The 23508-nt window shown below is 37.6% G+C and overlaps 1 long non-coding RNA gene across 1 annotated transcript in view; it reads right to left on the bottom strand.

Annotated features, from left to right (window-relative positions):
* Positions 1–10203: 10203 nt before the first annotated feature.
* The window catches only part of LOC144310429 (uncharacterized), a 51703-nt gene continuing 38398 nt past the window's right edge, over positions 10204–23508 (bottom strand). The window contains exons 2-4 of the long non-coding RNA XR_013376158.1: positions 21353–21389; positions 20967–21115; positions 10204–11185 (exon numbers count right to left, since the gene is read on the bottom strand). This is a non-coding gene — a long non-coding RNA (uncharacterized LOC144310429). The remainder of the gene's footprint in view (positions 11186–20966; positions 21116–21352; positions 21390–23508) is intronic.

Here is a 23508-nt window from a genome sequence, read left to right on the forward strand (position 1 = left end):
GTTGCCCAGACATTTTGTCAGACATTATTCTGAGTGTGTCTCTAAGGGTATTTCTGGATGAGAATAACATTTGAATTACACTGAGTAAAGCAAATTGCCCTCCCTAAATTGAGTGGCTTCAGCCAATCAGTTTGAAGGACTGAATAGAACAAAAAGGCTGCCCTTCCCATGAGTAAGAGAGAACACCTCCTGCCATACTGCTTTCCACCTAGGATATTAGTTTGTTCCTGCCTTCAGACTCAAAACTGAAACATCAGTTATTCTTGGATCTTTCACTTGTCAGATTTCATAGTACAACTATACTGTTGGTTCTCCTGGGCCTCTAGCTTGCTGACTATAGATCTTGGAACTTCTTAGCTTCTATAATCACATGAGCTGATTCCTTATAAAAAGTCTTTCTTCCTCTCTCAGTAAACATGCACACATACTTCCCCTATTGTTTTTTTTTCTTTGTAGAACCCTAATACACGGCTTGACTGCTTGAACTTAAAGATTTGATTAATTCAAAGAGTGAACCCTTAAAGATGTATTTCTAACTTGAATAAAGTATATTGAGAGTAGTGTGAAAAATCTTAAGAAGTCAATGATCTTCAAAAAGCAATATTGACCAATAACCTTAAATAGTTGTAATGAGGTCACAAGCATTTTGTAAGCCCCACCTACTATTGTACTGTTTCCTTAGGAAGCTATATTTCCCCCAGTTTCCTCTCAGTCACACAGATCAGTCAGACTGAGATGAACTGACGTTATTATGTGAACTATTTTAGTCCAATTTTTAAAACCCAAGTACTCATGAAGGTTGGATCCTAACTCTGATGTGATCCACTAATGATACCTGCCTCTTAGATTTGTGGCATCATTGAGTGGTCTCCACACCTACCATATGGCAAGAAGCAAGGCTTTTTAAAGACAGACATTGTTTTTCTTCTCTGACTATATCCCTAGAATTTCAGATAGTGCCCGATGCCTAGTTCCCACTCAACAAACATTTGTCCAGTACATTTTTGTATGTTACGTACTGTCTGCATTGCCAGAAGGGAGGAGCGTTCAAAGGGACATGGTTTCTGCATATAGAGAAATGAGGAATGAGGAAAACTACAATATCTTAAATATTTACTGTATTTCTGGGACTACGCTAAGTGTTTTCATACAGTTTTACTTGATTCAGATGATAATTTTATGAGTTTTGACACTTAAGAAGAATAGTTGTTCCGGATGAACAGCAATGAGAAATAATTTAAATACTTCATTTAAAAAAAATACTTGCTATTCTATTGCTTTCATTTGTGACTTCAAAAGAGAAGGTGGTGTAATCTTCATTTGTCTCTACCAAATTACATATTACTGTTATATTTTAAACAGTATATAGTTACTGAATTTGGAGATCATTTAGAGTTTTACAAAGATAAGAGCATATTAGAAAAAAAAACTTTTAGTATCATTTAATGATACTATGTAATTATAGAGATAGGGCACCAAAATAAATACCAACTCAACAGGGAGTTTACTAGTTTATTACAATGTGAATATATCAACATTTGACACATTTTCTACAAACAACACACAAATAAATGGTAATTGTTCTGAAAAAATATTTTTTAAAAAAAGATTTTTATTTATTTATTCATGAGAGACACACAGAGAGAGGCAGAGACACAGGCAGAGGGAGAAGCAGGCTCCCCGTCCAGAGCCGGATGTGGGACTCAATCCCAGGACCCCGGGGTCACGCTCTGAGTGGAAGGCAGAGGCTCAACCACTGAGCCATCCAGGGGTCCCTGAAAGAAAGATATTTTTGATAAACTTCCCCCAGCTCCATCAATTCTAACCTTGCTTGTTTACTTTGTAAAATTAATGAGAAATCTAGATTGCACAAAATCGTTATCTTTAAAGGGAGAGAATAATTTTTTTCGACAAGTTATATTAATGGAAAATACTTTTTTCTTTTATTGCAAGATACCTTTTGGTAAGGGGATTCTAAGCACTAGCAACATGCTAGTTTTGTCTTTTTAACGTATAGAAAAAAAGTGACAAGAAAGTTGAAATTTAAGTAATTTCACTGAGGGAATTCATTTAAAGCTTTTCCCTTTGATGTGAATATTGTGATAATTTTCCTGTTAGAGAGTATCTAACTTCCACAGTGACATCTGATGTTTACAAATGCAGGAGATTTTAGTTAATCACATTTAAAAATTTTAATTACATCCTCTCAGGTATTTAAGATGTTGCATTATTCCAGCAAATCCTCCCAATGCTTATTTAAAAAACAGGAAACTTCCTCAGCTCTGTGAATTTTTCAAATTTTATTTTAAATTTGTTCTAGACCTTTGGGTTTTTAAATATATATATAAGCATAGTTTTTAACGAAGAATTCGTAGAGCACATAATTGAAGCAGTAGAGGTGGAATCCACTGTTGTGATGACATAGTGAATGGGTCCATCAAATTTCTTAGACTGTGTCTTGGAGCATTTGAATATCTCAAAAACATTCCTTTGAAACTATCAGATGACTATTTGATAGGGTTTTCTTATTTGTTAAGACTCACAAGTTCTATTTTTCTCAGCATGCAGTGTTGAGCATAATGTGCAATGTTGACTAGCCTTTATTTAGATAAGCTGGAAGAGCATTAGTTTTCCTTGGGAAGCCATGCACATGCAAAATTAATTGAGGAAACCAACTGATTTCTTCTTTCTCAGCAGCAATTCAAATGACCCAGGTGTAATACAGTGCAGTTGAGAAAAATCAAGCCACACAAAGCCCTGTATTAAACAGTTGCTACTCACAGAATGAGGTGTTGATTGTTAAGTCTCATTAACAAAATTAACAATTTCTAAATGGAGACAAAAAAAAATTTCCCTTTACTGTAGATTGCTGCTCAGCTAACATCTCTGAAGTCGAAGCCACCCATTTCAAAATTCTGCTTCATTTTCTTCTCAGTGTGAATTTGCTTTTAGGAAAGTTGTTTTCTCAGTAATAACATTGGTCATCCTAACAAGTTGAATAGCAGTTTTCAAGCACAAGTGTTTTCCAAACAATAGTTTCTTTGCTTTAAAGTGATATGAAGCAATAAATGTGTAAGGAACATGATATTTTGGATGGATTAGGTAAAGTTTTTTTCTCTTTCACGCATAGCCCATGCTCCACTAATCATCAAAAATGATGTTTTGTGAAAAACCATTGAACAATTCATTGAATCCTTTATTGTATTCAAAATAATCCCTTTTTGTGGAGTTATTCACATTGTTCATTGAGCTTCAAAATTGTTTTTAATCATCTGAAACATGGAAGGTCTATCTGTAATAATCACAGCTCTGCACTTAACCAAGATCCAAATGATAAGATCTGCTATTATCTCCCCTAACTTTGTTTTGTATGGTTTATTCTAACAGCAGATACTTGAATAATCTACTGCCTGAATTAGAGGTCAAACTTGTTCTTTCATTTCATTGAGTTTGCTCTTTAACACTGTTTAGTATCATACCACAGCTTTATTTTTCAAGTCCCTGAAGATAAAGCTAATTTTCCATTCAAAATGTTGTTTGTAAAAAAAAAAAAAAAAAAAAGTTGTTTTTGTCATAAAAAAACAGGCTGTGTTTATTTTGGCTTAAGGATAATACATTACAGGTGAATTTAACATGTGTTGAGATGGAAAATTTTTCTTTCTTTCCTTCTAGATTCTTTAGCTAGTCTAATACTTAAGTTGATACGAGACAGATTAACAGGAGAAAAACAAAAAATTAATAACATGTGTAACTCCTTTATATATGGGAGAGACTCAGGAGGAGAACTGAATAACTCTCCAAAATGACTGAAGCCATCACCTTAAATACCATCTAGTGGGGAGTCTGTTATGGGAGTGTACCAAGAAAAGCATGGCAAACAAGAATGAAGTTATTATGTCGGTTTAAGTCTATGACTTCTTCACTGATAATAGTTTCTAGAAACTTCTAGTTCTCTTTCTCTTCTTGGTACAGCCAGGGAGACACCCTTACAAATGAAGATTCCTGTATAAATCACTCTCACACAAGTATCATTTTTCTTTGGTTTTCAGAGCTTCTTCTGTATTTTTAAAAAAATAACCAGCTTAAAATAATCAGTATACCAAGAGGGATTCCTAGGGTGGCAAACTTTGCCCCCTTCACATTAACCCATTGTATTTAGATCAGCATCTGTAATTTCCTGACAATGCAGAAAACAGTTATTTTGCTTTGACTTACCTGAAGTTTGGTTAACTATGGTCATTTACTATGACTTTCTGTGACACATGATTCAGTACCAAAGAATTAAAAACCAAATGCTTCATCCTCAGAAATGACTCATCAACACATCTCAAGGACAGTTCAGAAACCACTGGGAGGATAATAATCTTTAAGGTAAGGACGTTAGGGCACAAATTAGAATCTGAGTTTGTTTCATTTTGGAGAGAATGGCCAAGGAAGTCCTCTGCCAGCAAGCTGGTTGTTTGTCTCTAAAATAACTTGATTTCTGGAGGGAAAATGAATAGAAAATTACATTGTTCAGAGAGTTGGTTAAAAGGTGAACCTCAGCACCACTCCACACTCCAAGGGAATGCTTTTAGTGTTGCTCCCTGAAGTCAACTAATGGATTGAAAAGGGACTGGGAAAAGTGGTCACCAGAGGAAACCCAATGATGGGCAGCCGCGGCTGAGCCGGTGCCAAGCACAAACCATTTAAGATGGAGAAGAAAATGTAAAGATATATCAGAGACAGCAAGAAGTGCCTCTTTCTTTCTCCTAAAGAAAAATGAAGAGAAAATGTGCAGGAGAATAGATGGGAAACATGTAAACACAGTAGAGAGAGAGATAGTATAGAATTCTTGTTCTAATACTGTAAGGTATTTCACAGAAGAAACCAAATCTCTGATAAAAATTTGAAAAATTAAGCCATTGTAGAAAAAAATCACACACGTGTATGTATCGACACATATACACATGTGGCAAGAAGGGCCAAGAGAGGAACTGGAGAAGACAAGACAGCAGTATGGAACTACTGATTGGATAATTTCCTGCGTGATTAAGATTTGATGGACACTAAGCATCTACTTATATGCTGTACTTGCAATATCTTTTGATTTAAGCTGTTTGGTTGATGCAGTGACAGTGTGTGCAATTTGCAATATTTCTTTTTTCAAAGATGAAAGGGACCAGATCTGCTCGATGTGTCCAAGTTAGTGAGGGCCTTACCCAGGTGCAGCTTGAGCCCTTGCCTCCTTGTTCAAACATTTTTTTTCTTTTTTTCAAACATTTTCTATACAGAATCAGTGCAGCACTGGACAAAGAATATGGGCTTTGGAGTGAGGCAGACCTATATTCTGCTATATATTTGCTATGTGACCTAAGGCAAGTTACTTAACCTTTCATAGCTTCAACTTTCCTTTCCTATAACATGAGGATTATAAACTCTGTTTTAGGGCATTGTGAGGATTACTGTAAATGACATATAAAATTCCAGTTGTCAAAGAAGCTCTAAAAAAGGAAAAAAAAAAAAAAACAGAAAAATGACCAACCAAACAAGGAAGCTTCTATTGTTACTGCTGTTGTTTTAGTTATTGTCTTAGTCCATTTGAGCTGTTACAACAAAATTCTTCAAACTGGGTAGCTTATAAACCACAGAAATCAATTTCTCCTTTCTGGAGGCTGGAGGTCCGAAATCAGAATGCCAGCGTGATTGGGTGAGGACCCTCTTCCAAGCTCCAGACTTTTCCTTGTATCCTCACATGGTTGAAGATGCTCTGTGGGGTCCCTTTTATAAGATCATAAATCCCATTCCTGGAGTCTCCATTTTTATGACTTGAGTACCTCCCAAAGGCCCCACCTCCAAATACCGTCACAGTGGGCATTTGGAGTTCAACATTGGAGTTTTGAGGGGATATAAACATCTAGACCATAGAAGTTACTGCTATAATTATTGAGAAGTAAGATTGTTCAATAATGTGATCATTTAGTGAGACTCCGAGGAAGCATGTGGAATATGAAATAGTCCTTAAATTATGGGTAGGATATAGACTCCTAGAGAAGAGGGAGAAAAAAAAAATCTAGCTAAAGGAAGAAGCATTGGAAAAGGCATCGAAGTGGAGTATGTATGGAAAATGTCAAGCAGTTTGGTTCCTTTGGCCATTTGGAGGCATGACCAAAGATCTCCCTCTGAAATGCATTATGCATATTTTACTTCTATATGGATTGCTGAACAGTCAATTTGATTGCAGTGCTTATGATAGGTCTGTGGTCTGCATGGTTTATATTCTTGTGGCGATTTTTCATTCTCAAGAATTTGCTGGAAGCGGTATGTAAATGCAACCTCTTTTGTATTGCCAAGGTCTGTCTGTTTCTTACAAGTCAGAGTGAAAATCTACATCAAAATATCACTTGACTTCAAAGAACAATCATTTTTCACTTGTTTGTATCAAGGGACAGTGAACATTCGTGAAGGCTTCTACATTTATTTCCAAAATACAGCTTATACCTAGTTGAAAGAGCTGCCCAAATCCTTTGCATATATTTGCAAAGCTGCAGATAGGCTTAGAACCTTCCGAAATGAAGGTCTTTAAATGAGCATGACTTCTGAATTTCAGGTGGAACGGATCCTCCAAAAAGAGACATGGTTTTTCACTAAGTGGGGCAAATTGGCTAAAAGCAAATCTTGGAATTGTGATGCTTTTGTAAATAGGCTGAACCGAAGCAAGGATTTTGAGATTAGATTAATGCCAGCCTTAGCTGGAATAATTTGTGCTCTTGAGCATCTGCAGCTGTGAAATCACTACAACATGCCCTAGTTGAGTATGTTTCTTCTGCCCTGATCCCTGCTACGTTTTAGCTCAAACAGAGATCCATATGTAGAAATGGGTCACTCAGGGGCATAATGAGCATTTTTGATACCCTCAAAGGACTTCAGATTTACACATTAGCAAATGACTTACAATGAGGCTGAGAGAAAACACAGTATTTCCATCTGTGGCATGAAGATTATTGACATTTAAGGGGAAATGGCACACATCTCCATTTTCAGCAACCCTTGAAAATAGAAAAACATAAGCGGTATCTCTAGTAAAGGCCAATATTTGGTCCATAATTTTTCTTGTCAGCTGGCTGCTAGGAGAGTGAAAGGTAAGAATATAGGCCCAAGGACATCTATTACCACTGTCTTAGTTCAGGCTTCCGCAATAGCATATGAAAGACAAGGCAGCTCATCAACAGCAGAAATGTATTTCTCATAGTTCTGGAGGCTGGAAGTTCAAGACTGGGGTGTCGGCACGGGCAGGTTCTTGATAATGGCCTGCTGCCTAATTTGTAGATGGCTGTCTTTACACTGCATGCTCACATGGTGGAAGGGCCAGGGAAGCTCTCTGTGGTTCTTTTATAGGTACCAATCCCATTCTACAGGGCTCCACCCTCATGACCTCCTCATCTCCAAGTCTACACCTTCTAATTCCATCACACTGTCAGGATTTCAACATACACATTTTCAGGGGACACCCAATGTTAAAAATCTTAGCATACACTGAAAAGAATATGCTTGTTTCAGATCGGCAAGGGCAGAAGGTACCAACCTATAGAGGGTGGGGGAAATGGTATAGCCTTTTCTTGACTGGAAAGAACCAACTGAGTTATGACGCTGAAATGAGTCTTCTGTAGAATCCTCATTTGCATTGTCAGATTTTAAGCTTTTAAGAATCCAGGGTGGTGAACTGGTGAACCACACCTATGTATGCACCAGTGCGTGGATTAATCTCACAATAGTGAGAGCACAAGAGCCTATGCATTATATATAAAGTTCAAAAAGGCAGAAACGAATCCAAGATGTGAGAAATCAGAATAGTGATTCCCCTTGAAGGGTAGAGAAGACTAGAAGAGTTTCCAAAGGTGGGGGTTGATGTTTACAAGGGGTGCAGATAAAAGTTCTGTTTTTGAACTGAGTTTTAGTTAACAGAGGTATGTTCACCTTATGAAATATCCATCGGGCTGTACCTCTATGGTCTGTGCACCTTTCTGGTGTTTGTTTTACTTCTTTTTTTTTTTAATTTTTATTTATTCATGATAGGCACACACACAGAGAGAGAGAGAGAGAGAGAGAGGCAGAGACACAGGCAGAGGGAGAAGCAGGCTCCATGCACCGGGAGCCCGACGTGGGATTCGATCCCGGGTCTCCAGGATCGCGCCCTGGGCCAAAGGCAGGCGCCAAACCGCTGCGCCACCCAGGGATCCCGGTGTTTGTTTTACTTCTATGAGACAGTTTTAAATTTTTTTTCATTTCTGTCAAACCCTCTCTTGAGAACTCCATCAGCATCCACTTTCATGGTGAGTCCTGTGGCTATGAAAACATATCGGTGGCAGTTGGGCACAGTGACTGCACCTCGCCACACGTCCTTATTATGCCAGATGCTTGCCTTTCAAAGGCTCAGCAGCTTCTTTAGTGGGAGTGAGCCAAATGTACAATGTTAACAGAGCAACTTAAAAGTAGAAAATCCAAAAAGTATCCAGGACCAAATAAAACAACCACAAGGCGAGTTAAGGGCTCACTTGGGAAATCTTACCACCTTTCTTTAAAGTCAGAATTTTATAATATTTTTGTTAAGATTTCCACTAGCAAGTCAGAAAATACACATCTGTATCAGGGGAAACATACAATTCCTTCCTAAAATAATGTAATTATAGTAAGAACGTTATTGGGAGGCAGTGTTTCATTCAATGCTATTTGTGGTATCAAAATGAAATGAAAACTTATTTTTAACCTAGAAACACCATATTCGGGGAACTAAATCTGTCCTTTGGAAGCATGGGGCATGATTTTATTTGTGGTCTGCCCATTTCTTTACCTAATGGGACCGCTTTCCAGCAGTCACTATTCACAAATGCTGAGGGAACTTATGTATAATTCACTGTTGTGTACATGCCCAGAGAGTCAAAACCAGACCTCTCATTTTACATTATGGGAGGATCATGCACAGTTTCACAGCATGAGATGGATGCTTTTCTACACATGAGGGCATTTCTCAGCATGATCAAGACGGCTGTCTTTAATATGGGTCACATCTGTGTCCAGGTGCTGCCACTCACCAACCGCAGAAAGTCTCTTCCATTTTTTCTGTAAGATGCGTATCTCCTGGGATTTTTCTGTTTTTTTAAGTAATTTGACAAATATGTTCCACTCCTTAGGTGTTTGGTAAATACACACCTATTGCAGGAGTAGCAGGTGTTATGCTACTAATGATAGTGGTGATGATGATGATGATGATGATGATCATAATAATAATTTAGTAGCAATAGCTAACATTTACATGTGGCACAACTGTCAGTGCTCCTTCTACATAGAAGTAGCAGTGGCAGTAATTGCAGGCAGATTAGAGTCCTACTCCAACTCCAGATTAGGAATCATTTAACTTAACAGCTTTTCCGTTTTTCACTCAGTTCCATTACTTTTAGATGGACAACTGTATATAAGACAGAACACAGTTTCATAATGTTTGGCTCTTTCTCAGACCTTTTGCGTATGGACGTCTCTTTTTTCCCATCAATACTGATATACAAGTTAAAATGTTAAGAAAGCATCTCCCATTTACTTCTCATTTTAGAACTCCTTCTCCACAGTTATGACGTGCCTGTTACATGCTGATCATAATTCTACATCATAGTGAGTAATGCAGTCAAGGCACCTGCCCTCGTGAGACTTACATTCCAGTATGGGGGAAGGGAAATAAATAAGCATGTACAATATTTGCTGATTTAATTTCTTTGAAAGGAGTACACAGGGAATTGGTGGGAAGCAGCAGTTGGTAAGCAGTCCTTCAGACACAGTTATGACAGGGCACCTCTGAGACGCTGACTCTTGAGTTAAAATTGGGAAAGAATATTTCAGAGAGAAGGAACAGGAAAAGCAAACGGGATTGCTGGGGATTGCTTGGCATGTCGCAGGAAAAACAAGGTCACCGGGCATGGTGCCAAGTGAAAGAAAGATGGGGAACAGTGAAGGAGATGAGGAGAGAGAGGTAGAAAGGACAAGGGGTGATGATACAAGACTTTTTTTTTTATTGGAGTTCAATTTGCCAATATATAGCATAACACCCAGTGCTCATCCCGCCAAGTGCCCTCCTCAGTGCCCATCACCCAGTCACCCCAAACCCCCACCACTTCCCCTTCCACTACGGCTTGTTCATTTCCCAGAGTTAGGTGTTTCTCATGTTTTGTCACCCTCACTGATATTTTCACTCATTTTCTCTCCTTTCCCTTTATTCCCTTTCACTAATTTTTATATTCCCCAAATGAATGAGACCACTTAATGTTTCTCCTTTTCTGATTGACTTATTTCACTCAGCATAATACCCTCCAGGTTCCTCCACGATGAAGCAAATAGTGGGTATTCGTCATTTCTAATGGCTGAGGAATATTCCATCGTGTACATAGACCACATCTTCTTTATTCATTCATCTTTCGATGGACACCGAGGCTCCTTCCACAGTTTGGCTATTGTGGACATTGCTGCTAGAAACATCGGGGTGCAGGTGTCCCGGCATTTCACTGCATCTTGATACGAGACTTCTAAAAGTATCACTGGAGTTTTGTGGGCAGAGGAGGGCATGCTAACTTAGTTTTGGGATTTTATTTTAAGATTTTATTTATTTATATGAGAGAAAAGAGAGAGAGAGAGCAGGAGGGAGAGGGAGAGAGAATCTGAAGCAGACTCTGTGCTGAGCTCAGAGCCTGACTCGGGGTTTGATTTCAGGACCATTGAGACCATGACCTGAGCCAAAACCAAGAGTCAGACGCTTAACCAACTGAGGCACCCGGGTGCCCCCTGACTTAGTTTTTGAAAACATCCTTCTGGATACCAGCAGGGAATGCCATGTAAGGCATAAGGATGAATTAGTACCTCATATGAGAGGTGGTAGGTGGTTGTAAGAGTTTGGACTTGGTTCAGAGAAGACTATTTTGATTACAAAATAGAAGCTATCCACCTTTTCATTAATGTGAGCAAGAGAGTAATAGCAATGCCAGTTTTCCTGTTTTTGTGGTTAGTAACTCTACCAGAAACTCAGCAGTAACTATAATTGCAAGTGACTAGCAACTGTCCACATAGATGATGTCACAGACGTCCTTCGTTAATCATGAGAGGGGCATGGATGAATCAGTCCAGGTCCTCTGGTGCACTGAAGAAAGAATCTCAAATTTATCCCCTGTTATGGAATGGAAACCATTTAGTAATGAGAAAAAAATGAAAGCTTGAGAAGCGTTAGGTAATAATAACATGTCAACTGTTAGTACAGTGCATGTGAGTTTAAAACACTTCACATGAGTTAATTCATTTGATGAACCCAGAATCCCCCAGAATCCCAGGAGCTAAATCCTAGGGCAAAGATTACTGGATGTTTCTCCCTACTTTGTAGATGAGAAAACCAAGACGCTAGGAGGATAAGTGCTTTTTCATGTTTCCACACCTAGAAAGTGACTGCAGTGGGATAGAAACATTATCTCCTGATTCCTGATCTATTTTTTAAAGATTTTATTTATTTATTTATTTATTTATTTATTTATTTATTTATTTATGAGAGAGAGCACACATGTGCACACGCACAGCAGGGGAAGGGCAGAGGGAGAGGGAGAAGCAGACTCCCCACTGAGCAGGGAGCCTGACCTGGGCTCCATCCCAGGACCCCAAGATCATGACCTGAGCTGAAGGCAGGTGCTTCACTGACTGAGCCACCCAAGCACCCCTCCTGATTCCTGATATTAAGAGTATTACTTCTAAATGATATGTAAACTGCTCCTTGTGGGGTTCTAGAATGATTCTAAAGGGATATTTGGAGAGTTAGGCTGGGCCTGCATTTGATCTTTTACTTTCTGTCCTGGGCGATTTCTATTCCCCATGGCCAAATCCAATTCTCTTCAGCCCATTATTGCTACCTTTGTTATCGATGAAAACATTTGGAAATATAAATATGCACTCATTATAAAGCAAGTTCTGATGACCTTTTAGTATTTGTTGTGTACGAACTGTAAGCAGCAGTTAAAGATGAAAAGGAATTGGCATTGAGCCTTCTTAATTATTGTTCCTGTTTCAGACCTTTATTATAGCTCTGGCTCTTGCTGACACATCTAAATGAGGTTTACAGAACCTGGAGCTGTGAATTCAGTGCTCATTAACAGAGGACTGACAGGACTGTGGTGTTTTCCTTTTTGCCCTTTTAGAAAGGAAATCATCTTAGATATCAGATTTAGATGTTTTATTTTACGTGTGGATTACCTACTGATTTGGAATTATTGTAAGTGCGTGCTTCTAAAGAAAAGCCTAAAATGAGATCATAGAAGCATGGTAAGAGAGAGAATGGAGGCTGTGCTTAGTTAGGCTTTCTGAATTCTAAGTCACAACCATTACAACGAGTATGAGGACTCAACGTGCCATTGTAAATAGTGCTATACAAGGAGCATTCAATGATGGAGGTTCCATGTCTGGTGAATTCCACCTCCGTGATACCATGACCAATGCCATCTTTTCTGGCTGCAGGTTGTTAGAATTCATCTTCTGACCTCTAGGGTCTTCTCATTTTGAACTCACCTATACCTCACTGCCAGATTTGACTTCTAAAAGGGGCAACTCTGGTCGTGTAATGTCTCCATATATCCTGTTGCTGGTGCCCTGTTTTATCGTGAATTATACATAAGTCCTTTTAGTAATTAACACCTTTAGGTTCTGGTGTACAAACAATTAAGTCAACTAGTGAACCTCAAAAGGCAAACTTCAAAATAGCGGATCTGCTTGGTCTGCTGTGGTTTGCATACTTCATGAGCATGAAATTCATTTAATACACTTTTACTAGAACTATTGTAGCATCCATGTTTTATAAATCTGGAATTTACATTTTCTGACAAAAACAACATGGCTTCCTGTCTCCTATGTGTATAGAGCACAGAACATGGGCATGAATAAAGAGGTTTATGAGAAGAAACACCTAGATAAGGAAGTGCGTTCCAGGGCAAAGCAAATGGAAAAAAAGATGCCATGACTAAGCTGAAAGTATCTGGTGGCAGGTACTTAGCATAATATACAAACTTTAAAAAATGTAATTAATGAAAAATATACACCAAAAGTCTTTAGTTTGAACAATGACTAAGAGAGTAAGAACTTCTTGTAATATGGAGTTTTCCATAAGTAAACAATTATCCCTGCACAAAACCATGTGAAATAAAGTGTGTGGAGCACTAGAGAAGGATCAATAAGACTTAAATTCTAAAAGAAGAACAATTGTAGGACATAGTAAAGGGAAATGATAATTTCTTGACCATGCCCACTTCTAATTAACCTGCTCTCTAGTAAGAAGACTCAGAGAAAGATATTGGAACTATGTAGTGTAGTCATTTTTGTATGTAACTGGTATTTATTTACATTTGCTCTATAGTTCTGATTTCAGCTGTTCTCAGCTCACTTTTCTCTAATCCATCTAAAATTCTGAAGATGAATACCCATATGGTTACAAATAGATACTGTCTTTATGCCCCTTAGCTTACCAGAGTTTATTCCTACGTGAGTGAGCTAGGTGTCACAAATGCATTCTCAATTCAACGTTCTGTTTCTGTCCTATATGATTGATCTTGTTAGGGGCTCCCTGTATCTCAATACTTTGCCATGGTCTCCTGACACATAGGCAACATTCTCGTGCCTTCATATTTTACTTTAGCCTAGTGGCCAAGAGAATTAGCAAATGGGAAAAATGCTAAAACAGAATATTCAGTTAGAGGAAGCAGTACTGAATGTAAATTTCCTCATTCTGAATCTAGAAGACCTCATGATGGCACAGGTCATTTGCTAATTTGTTCATTGAATAAACAGTTATTAGTGTCTCAAATACCATTTACTTTGCTTGGTCCTAGAGATATTTAGATGAATAAAATTGAATCACTGTCTCCAAAAAGTTCAGAGTCTAGTTAGCACCTAGATATGTAAATAAATAATATGATACAAGGTGTAAATGTCATAATGAAAAGATGTACAAGATATCCTGATGATAGATTTATTCAGGACAGATTGAGGAGGGATTAGTAACATCTTTGGGAAGTAAATGACTTTTGAGTCATAAAGGGTTAATTCAGGAAAGTCATTTGATAAGGTAGGAAAGCAACATCATAAAATATGGGTGTCTCAGCCCCCCCATCCTCTGCGTATGCACGCACACATTCATGTATATCTAATATCTGTATCTAATATCTAAAATTAGTTGGTCCTCAGGACATTTCCATCAGGATCATCTGTGACAATGTTAAACATGCAAAGTTTCAGACATCACTCAAACTTCCTATATCTAAGTTGCTGGGAATCAACTTGGAAATCTGCCATCGCAACCAGATTCCAGGTGATTTCAGTGCACGCTATAAGTGGAAAACTTATAAGAACTTAAGATAGTTCACTGTAACTTGTTCTTGTGGGGAATTTTACAAGTCATACGAACACTTTATCTTAGACATTTCATCCTGGCAGCCATATAGAAGGTATATTGGAAGTATCTTAAGTTTATGAAAGAATGATTATTATTTAATATAAACTGTGGATATGGATCTGGAAGAGAAAGAATAGACTTCAGAAACATCTAGAAAAGAAAATTATTAAAATTTATTGCTAGACTGCATTGGGTAGGAAGAATTAAGGGAGAAGATATATTCCACATTGTAGGAGGACTCACAGAACCTGAGTAACACAAATTATAAAAGGAAATTTAAGAGGAGATAATGTGACTGAGATGCTTATGGTATATACAGGTGAATACTAGCAGTGAGGAACTAGATTTCTTTTTTAAATTAATTTTTATTTATTTATTCATAAGAGAGAGAGAGAGAGAGAGAGGCAAAGACATAGGGAGAGGGAGAGCAGGCTCCCTGTGAGGAGCCTGAGCGGGACTTGATCCTAGGACCCCAGGATCATGACCTGCACCAAAGGCAGACGCTCAACTACTGAGCCACCCAGGTGCCCCAAGGAACTAGATTTCTAAACTTAGGAGAAAGACCTAGATATTTTTAAGCTACAGACTTACAGATGTCACTGCATTGATGAGATTTTAGAAGGCACACTTGTTAAGGTGTAAGAAGGTCAGTGGAGCTGTCCAGAGGACTACCATTCAAACTGTGCTCTGAAAAATCAAGAGGAGTTAATGGGGGCAGCTCAGAGGTCAAAGAGAAGTGGGAGAGAGGGGCTTTAGAGAGTAGGGAGCTCCAGCCCTGCCTGCAACTCCCCTCTCCACAAAAAATAACAGTAGCACATACCTAGGTAGGACTAGTTGTTGGATAAATATGATTCATGACTCAAAATACCATTTTATTTTTGTCTCTAACAGCCCCTTTACGATATCAAATGGATATTTCTTCTCTGGCCACCTTTTGAATGCTCCTACAGATGGTGACTTTTCTTCTTAGTTGTAGGTGACAAAGAGCTCTTGATTAATATTAAGTCATAAACAGAAGCTCAAGTATTTAATTAGAATGCTTATTCCTTCCTGTTTTTCAAAACTCCAAGCTTGTTATAGCATCAAGGTCTTCTCTCTTCTCTTGGCTGCACGTGTTTCAGGTTGAAAGCTTGTAGTGGGAAAGAGGGCTGTAAATTGGCTTCTTTGTATTTCATTGTTGGCTCCCAAAGCTGACATCTTGAGGTTTCATTCCTTCTGTGACTGGCACATGGGAAGGGAAGATGGGGGAAAAACTGGAAAGTACTTTGATGAAGCAATTCTTAGCAATCTGGCTTCTCACTCTGGTTCTAAGACATCGGGACTGGCTTCTTTCCTTGGTGGGACACTTTCATGATACCTTCATTAGTTCCCTCTTGGGACCTTCTATCTATAATGTTCTTAATCTCCATGGATGCAGCTTCGTTCCAGATGAGTCACCTCCTCTTCTGCCTCAGCCCCTCGGCTTATCTCCAGCTCCTTGTTTATGGGCTTCCTTTGGTGGTCCTCCTGAGTAGGACTCAGGGTCCCTTATGCTCACTCTTTCTCTCCTGTGTGTTCCATATATGGTCAGTGGGAAACGTACTCACCCTTTGCTCATATCCTCTGCAATTGCACAGTGACCCCAAGGCAGCAGAACTCTCTAGCTGTATACCTCTATCTTGTGCTAGATCCTTCAGTGGGACCTGGTCCTAGATCCTAAAGGATATGATAGAGTCAGTTTAGCTCAGGTAACCTTAGATGGGGGAATATACTAGACCTGGATTCCTATTCTGCTTCTTTGGACTCTGAAAGTCCTAAGAGGGGTTTAGCAAAGCTGCAGTTGGTCTGCACATTGAAGCCTCAGAAACCCGAGACTGGGGAGGCCAGGACAAAAAGACAAAATCATAGAGTTCCTTAGGAATCCTGAAACGTGTAGTGTTCATATAACTTGTAATTTAGTTTCGTTCACTGGTGTTTTCTTCTGTGTGTGCTGGAGAGTGATGAAGGATACAGTATAACACTTGCCAGAATAAGCATTGGCGGAAAGAAGAAAATCATGTGGGATGTATAGTCTTTCTTTTTAAGGACAGGTATACTTATTCCTACCTGTAGGCAACTCTAGAATATAGCATAATAATAGTTGTAAATGTATTTTAAGGACTTAATTGTTGTATTTTATGCTTAAGGAGAAAAAAAAATCTCAACTAAAAAATGAAGACTCTTTCTACTTCCTTCTTTGCTATTGATGCCCTGTGGGGGAGGTCAAATATACCATGGACTATTCGATTTTAAGAGACATTTAATTTTCATTTATCATTGGCATTTTGGAAGACTAGGTGTTTAATTTTAAACCGAGTTATGGATCCCAAGGTAATTATTCAGAGGGAATCTTGGACAGATAAAATAATTGTTCTGCTCAAGTATGAGTCTGAAACTATCCCTAGGTGTAGCTCTGTTAGGAGATATTTTCTTCATGTTTGAAAACTTTTGTTTTAAACATTAGATTAATTAATCAAGTTAGAGGAGTCTTAGTGTTGCTAATGATGTGTTATGGTGATGGTGATTCTAATGTTGACAACTATGACTCACTGAATTCCTAATATTTTCCTAACTTGTTCAAAGAAATTGAAATAAATATGTCTCTTCAACACTTATAACAACCCTATTAATATGCTAAGTCATAGAAGGGTGAAGTTTTGCTGTTGTTCTAGTAGGCTGTGAATAAGGGGTGAGGGCAAGTTACTAAGATAGTTGGATCCTGTGAGCCTAGACTCTGAACCTCTATCTTTATAGCTGGTTCTGAAGCTTCCAACTCTCTCATATTTTCCATCCAACATCATTATCTTAATTTAGCAAATCCTTCAACTTTCATGATTCTTATTTTGAGATTTGTGAAACAAAAAGGTGATGATTTTCTTCTGCTATATCTTAGATGAACAACAAAGGATCATCTCAAGCCTTCCCCATTCTCATTCAGGAGCACTATTAACTATCAATTAGTAGGTTATCCTTATCCCTTCTCTCAATGATATGCCTCTCTTTGGCGCAAGAGAAAATTATTCTTCTGGCAATTTGGCCAGTGAAGCTTCTTTTTAAAAAGATTTTATTTATTTATTCTTGAAAGACACACACACACACAGAGAGAGAGAGAGAGAGAGGCAGAGACACAGGCAGAGGGAGAAGCAGGCTCCATGCAGGGAGCCTGATGTGGGACTTGATCCTGGGTCTCCAGGATCAGGCCCTGAGCTGAAGGCAGTGCTTAAACCGTTGAGCCACCTGGGCTGCCCACCAGTGAAGCTTCTAGTTTAAATGATTTTTCATCCTTACTAATAACATGGGAGACTAAGCTTTGGATACACAGTCAGAGGTAAGTAATGCCAGTTTCTCCTACCATGTTCCTCTGAAGGGCATGAGATAGTTCTAAACCTAGGAAAAGCCATGCAGTTTCATAACCCACAAAATTAGGAAAGAAAAAGTAATTTCAAGTGCTTCATCAGATGACTCCTTCTTCTCCTTTTCCTTCTTTGAATGGTAAGTTGTATTTACAGAAAAATGTGCTTATTAACACTTCTGTAACAACCTTGCTCTATATCTTTAGCATTTCATAGTGTAGTATATAAACGTTCTCCTGGCTTTAATGAATATTCTAATACCATTCACATTGCTCAGTAATATTCTTTGGTATGTTATAAGACAATAATAATACATGCCTGTTTAAATACATTTATATCATCAGCTGTAATCATTCAGCTGGTACAAAAAGCTATATGTCAAGGCACATCTTTCCCTTCTTCTGATCCTCTTCCATGGCTTTGTGCTTCTGTGTTATAATAATAATGGCTAGGAAGAAAATGATCTCTCACTATTTAATACGCCATAAATTTTCTACAAAATTGAGGCTCTGTCATTCATAGATGACCTGCTTCTTGGCTAGGATCTGTTAGCAAAGTAGGCCCTTGTTGAGATTTTCTTCAGTTTAGTTTGTGACGAAACCTGCAGTCAGCACAAAGACTAATTTATCAATACGTATCTTCCAATTTAGACGTTCTTTTTGTTTCTTGGACAACTTGCCCCTCACTTTTATTCCCCACCACCACCCATGACCCAAAATACACAGATATAATCATTCATTAAATGATAGAAAATACCTAAAATTCATTTCAGGAAAAAGCCATTATTTTTAATCACAATAAAATAGAACTGAGTATTACTAGCAATATGAGAAATTAAAAGATAAAGCAATAAAACTCCAATCATTTGAAAGTTAAAAAAAACAAAATAGTTTTTTCCTGTATAACTATTTTGTTAAAGAGAAATATAAAATAACAATTAGGGACCATAAAAATAATACATGCTAGGTCTGTCAAGAATGACTGTGTGAGGATCTCAATGGTAATATTTAACATTTAAATAATTAAACAACAACAAAAAACATTTAAAGTCTCTGGAAAATGTCATAAGGACATACAGCAGATAGAGGCATTTATTTAAAAAAATGAACTAAATTTCTGTAGGAACAGTCAGGGTCTATTGTGATTGAGGAAGGGCATGTTCCCATTCTTCCTCCCACTCCCTCCACTCCCCATGTTATAGCAGCTCTACCGTGCAATGTGTGGCCAAGAAGATGGAGACTCTCTCTTCTCTAATTCTGAGTCTGGGTCTAAAGTTTAATCCTAGGAGGGATAGACCATTGGTATCAGTCATCTCTCTACCTTCACACCAGCTTCATGCTCTGAAAACTCTATTCCACACAGGCATGGCGAAGAAGACTGGGATCCCTTGTGCCACCCACCTAGCCCTTAGTGGTGGGGTGCAAGTCCATCCCACACATGGAGTTACAAATACTAAACTCCCATTGCCCCAGTCTAGTTTACTCATAAATTGGAGGTTCCAGTTTGGGAGGGATAAGCTGAGAAGACCAGCAGCTACTGTCTTCTTATTGATACAGACCATTTGCAGAGTGGAAGTCTCACCCTATGAGAATTTGGGTACTTTCTCTGACCCCAGCATGCCACAGTAGTGTCAGGGCTTTCCCCAGAGAAGGAGGCAGGCCATAAGGACTGAGATCTCCACAACTCTGCCTGAGGAGCTTTATTTATTTGGAACAGAGCTTAGACAAGTTCATGCCAAAAGGGCATTTTCAAAAGCAGTGAAGACTTCGGTGGTAAGCAATTAAGAGGGGCTTGGTAGCTCTATGATATTAGTAGCAAAAAGTAAACCAACCAGAAGATTAACAGAGAGAACCAGGTAGGTAAGAAGAGCCCTTTAGGACACCACACATCACCGTGGGTTCAGAAGGGTGTGTGCAGATGCCAGGCTGCAGTGAGGAATAATAAAAGTGAAAAGTGAGATATATTTGAAGGCCTTCTCTGAGTTACATACAGATCTGCTAGCAACGGGCCTGGAGCCTTATTGCCTCAAGGGGCTGAAAAACAACCTAACCAAACTCAGACTGAGAAATAAGCTACTCTGACCCATGGATGACTTCTAAGAAACCAGGCTTAAAAATAAAATCACACTCACTTCTAGTGATCTAGAATATTGTGTGCATGCCCAAGGCTACTCCGTCACACAGATGGCTATGGAGAGAATCTCCAAGCTACCAGTCCCTGGATAAAAATGAGTCAAAATCATAAAGTCTCTGAATTACAAAAGCAGTCTCCAAGCTACACACACACATGCAATGAGAAAGGGAAAGAACCTAACTAGCTCTGAGGACTTAAGCAGAAGTCAGACCAATAAGTGATTTATGTGGATACAGGGAGAAACTTACGAAGCCTGGCTAAAAGATAAAAGCAAAGAAAAAATAGTGAGCTATAACATTAGAGGCTGCATACTGCAGAGGAATGAATTTCACAGATTTATTCCTACCAGGTCATAAAGGTCATAAACACGCAAACAGTAACCAGAACAAGAAGTCTAAGAAGGAGAAGACTGATCAGGATTCAGAGTTGCTATACTATGTGTCGAAAGTGTCAGGTTTTCAACAAAAATTATGAGACATGAAAAGACATGAAAAGAAAAGAAAGTATGGTTCATATACAGGAAAAGAAAAAGCAGATGATAGAAACTGCCTTTGAGAGGCTCATATGTTGGACTTAGCAAGAACTTCAAAGCAACTATTGTATGTTCAAAGAACTAAAGGAAACCATGTTTAAAGAATTAGAGGCAGATATGATAAAAATTACTCATCATATAGTGAATATTAATAAAGACATAAGAATTATAAAAAAAGAAACAAGTGGCTATTCTGGAGTTGAAATGTACAAGAACTGAAATTAAAAAATCACTAGAAAATCTCATTATAGCTTTAAGGTAATAGAAGAAGGAATCAGCAAACCTAAAAAGACAATATAATCTGAAAAACAGAAGAAAAAAAAAAGAATGTAGAAAAACAGAAACTCAGAAAAATGCAGAACATCATTAAGACTACCAACATACACATAATGGGAATACCAGAAGCAGACGAGAGATAAAAAAAGAAGGATTCAAAAGTTATCTGAAGACATAATGATTGGAAACTTAAAAAAATTTATTAAGGAGGCACCTGGGTGGCTCAGTCAGTTGATCATCCAACTCTTGATTTCAGGTTGGGTTGTGATTTCAGGATGATTGGATTGGGCCCCGTGTTGAGTTCTGTGCTCTTGGGAGTCTCTCTCCCTCTTATTCTGCCCCTTCCTCCTGCTCTCTCTCTCTCTGAAATAAATCAATCAATCGATCAAATAAATAAATAAATAAATAAATAAATAAATTTTATTAAGAAACATTAATTTGCATACTAGGAAACTCAGCCAACTCTAATACATTTGACAGTAATACAATAGAGCAGGGTGGAATGAAGCCATACTGGAATAAGGAAATGACACCAGATGATAACTTGAACAAACAGGAATTGAATAAAAAGAAACAAATATGATAAATAAGAAAATTTACCTGTAAATATTTGTGTCCTCCTTTCTCCTCATAACTTCTGTAAAAGACATAATTTTGTGTGAATAAATAGTTAAAACAATGTATTATTGGGTTTATAACCTATATACACATAATATGCAAAACAATAAAAGTAAAAAAAAATAAAGGAAAGAAGAATAGCACTATCTAAGAGTAAGGTTTCTATACCCTACTGGGACATTTAAAGAATTAATACAAATTCAGTGGGGGAAAGAATAGCCTTTTTTACAAATGGTGCCAGAGCAACTAGATATATACAATTGAAAAGCATGGAATTAGACCTTTACTTCACACTGTACAAGAAATAACTCCTAATGAATCAAAGACCCTTAATGAATCAAAGACCCAAATGTAAGAATTAAAACTGTAAAAATTTGAGATAAAAACATAGAAGTAAATCTTTGTGACCCTAGATTAGGCAATGAATTTTTTTACATAGGTTTACATATGACACCATATAGATAAATTGCAGTTCATAAAAGTTAAAAACTTTTCTGCTTCAAAGCATATCATAAAAAACCCGAAAAGGTAACACACAGAATTGGATAAAATATTTGCAAATTATATATCTCTTAAGGGACTTGTTTTCAGGATATATAATGAACTCTGACAAATTCAACAATCAACAGATAAATAACTCAATTAAAAGTGGGCAAATGATTTTGAATAAACATTTTTCTAAAGAAGACATACAAAAGGCCAGTAAGTACATGAGAAGATGCTCAATATCGTTAATCATTAGGGAAATACAGCTTTATATCCCAATGATATTTCACTTCACATCCATTAGAATAGTTGTTAATGAAAAAGATAGACAGCAATAAATGTTGGCAAGGATGTGGAGAAATTGGAACCCTCACATATTGCTGGCAGGAATGTAAAATGGTACAACCACTTTTGAAAATAATTTGGCAATTCTTCAAAATGCTAAATATATAGTCATTGTATGACTCAGCAATCCCACTTTTAGAAATGTACTCAAGGTAAATGAAAACATATGTTCACATAAACACTTGCACATGAACACTCACAGCAGCATTATTCATAAGAGCCAAACGTCCTAGCAATGCAAATGTTGAATGGTGAATGGTCAATTGATGAACGTATTAAAAATGTGTCTTATTTCTACAATGCGCTATCATTCAGCCATTAAAATGGAATTCAATATTGGTACAGGCTACAACATGGATAAACCTTGAAAACACCGTGCTAAGTGAAAGAAGCCAGACATAGAAGAAGGCCACCTATTTTATGATTCTATTCATATGATATAGCCAGAATATGCAAAAAAACATATATATACATGGATATATGTAGAAAGAGAGCGAGAGTGAGTTTAGTGATTGTCTAGATTGTATGAGCTTAAAGGGATGGCATGTAGGAGGGAGGGGAAAAGAGGAGTGACTACACACTGGTACAGGTTTTTTTCTTCTCTTTATTTCTTTCCTTTTTTTAAAAAAATTTTTTGGAGTATAGTTGACATGTTATATTAGTTTCAGGTGTACAACATAGTGATTTGACAGATTTATACATTATGCTATATGTTCATCACCAGTGTAGCTACCATTTGTCCTGATACCATTTGTCCTGTACCATTTGTTATTACAGTATCATCAACTATATTCCTTATGCTGTGCCTTTATTTCCGGGACTTACTCATTCCATAACTGGAAGCCTGGATCTCCCACTCCACATCACCCATTTGCCTAACCCTCCACCACCCCTCCCCTCTGGCAACCATAAGTTTGTTCTCTGTATTTGTACTTCTGATTCTTCTTTTGAGATAATGAAAATGTTCTAATATTTAATTATGGAGATAGTTGTAAAATTCTGTGAACATGCTAGAAACCATTGAATTGTACATTTAAAATGAGTGAATTTTATGACATACAAATTATATTTTAAAGTTATTAGAATGCCAGCCACAAAATAGTAACTATGTTATGATTCTTACTATGTCATTGAGTATATTAATTAGAAACCTATCCAATCACATATAGTAATAGTTGTCATTGGGTGTTTCTGAGATAGAGTGGGGTTTTTTTCCCCATTTTTTTAAGTTTTCCACCATCTTCTCAATGAATATCAATTACATTAAAATAACTTTTTAAAAACTTTTATTTCAAGAGAATTAAAAA

This window comes from Canis aureus, chromosome 1 (genome assembly GCF_053574225.1).
Source record: "Canis aureus isolate CA01 chromosome 1, VMU_Caureus_v.1.0, whole genome shotgun sequence".
Classification (NCBI taxonomy): domain Eukaryota; kingdom Metazoa; phylum Chordata; class Mammalia; order Carnivora; family Canidae; genus Canis; species Canis aureus.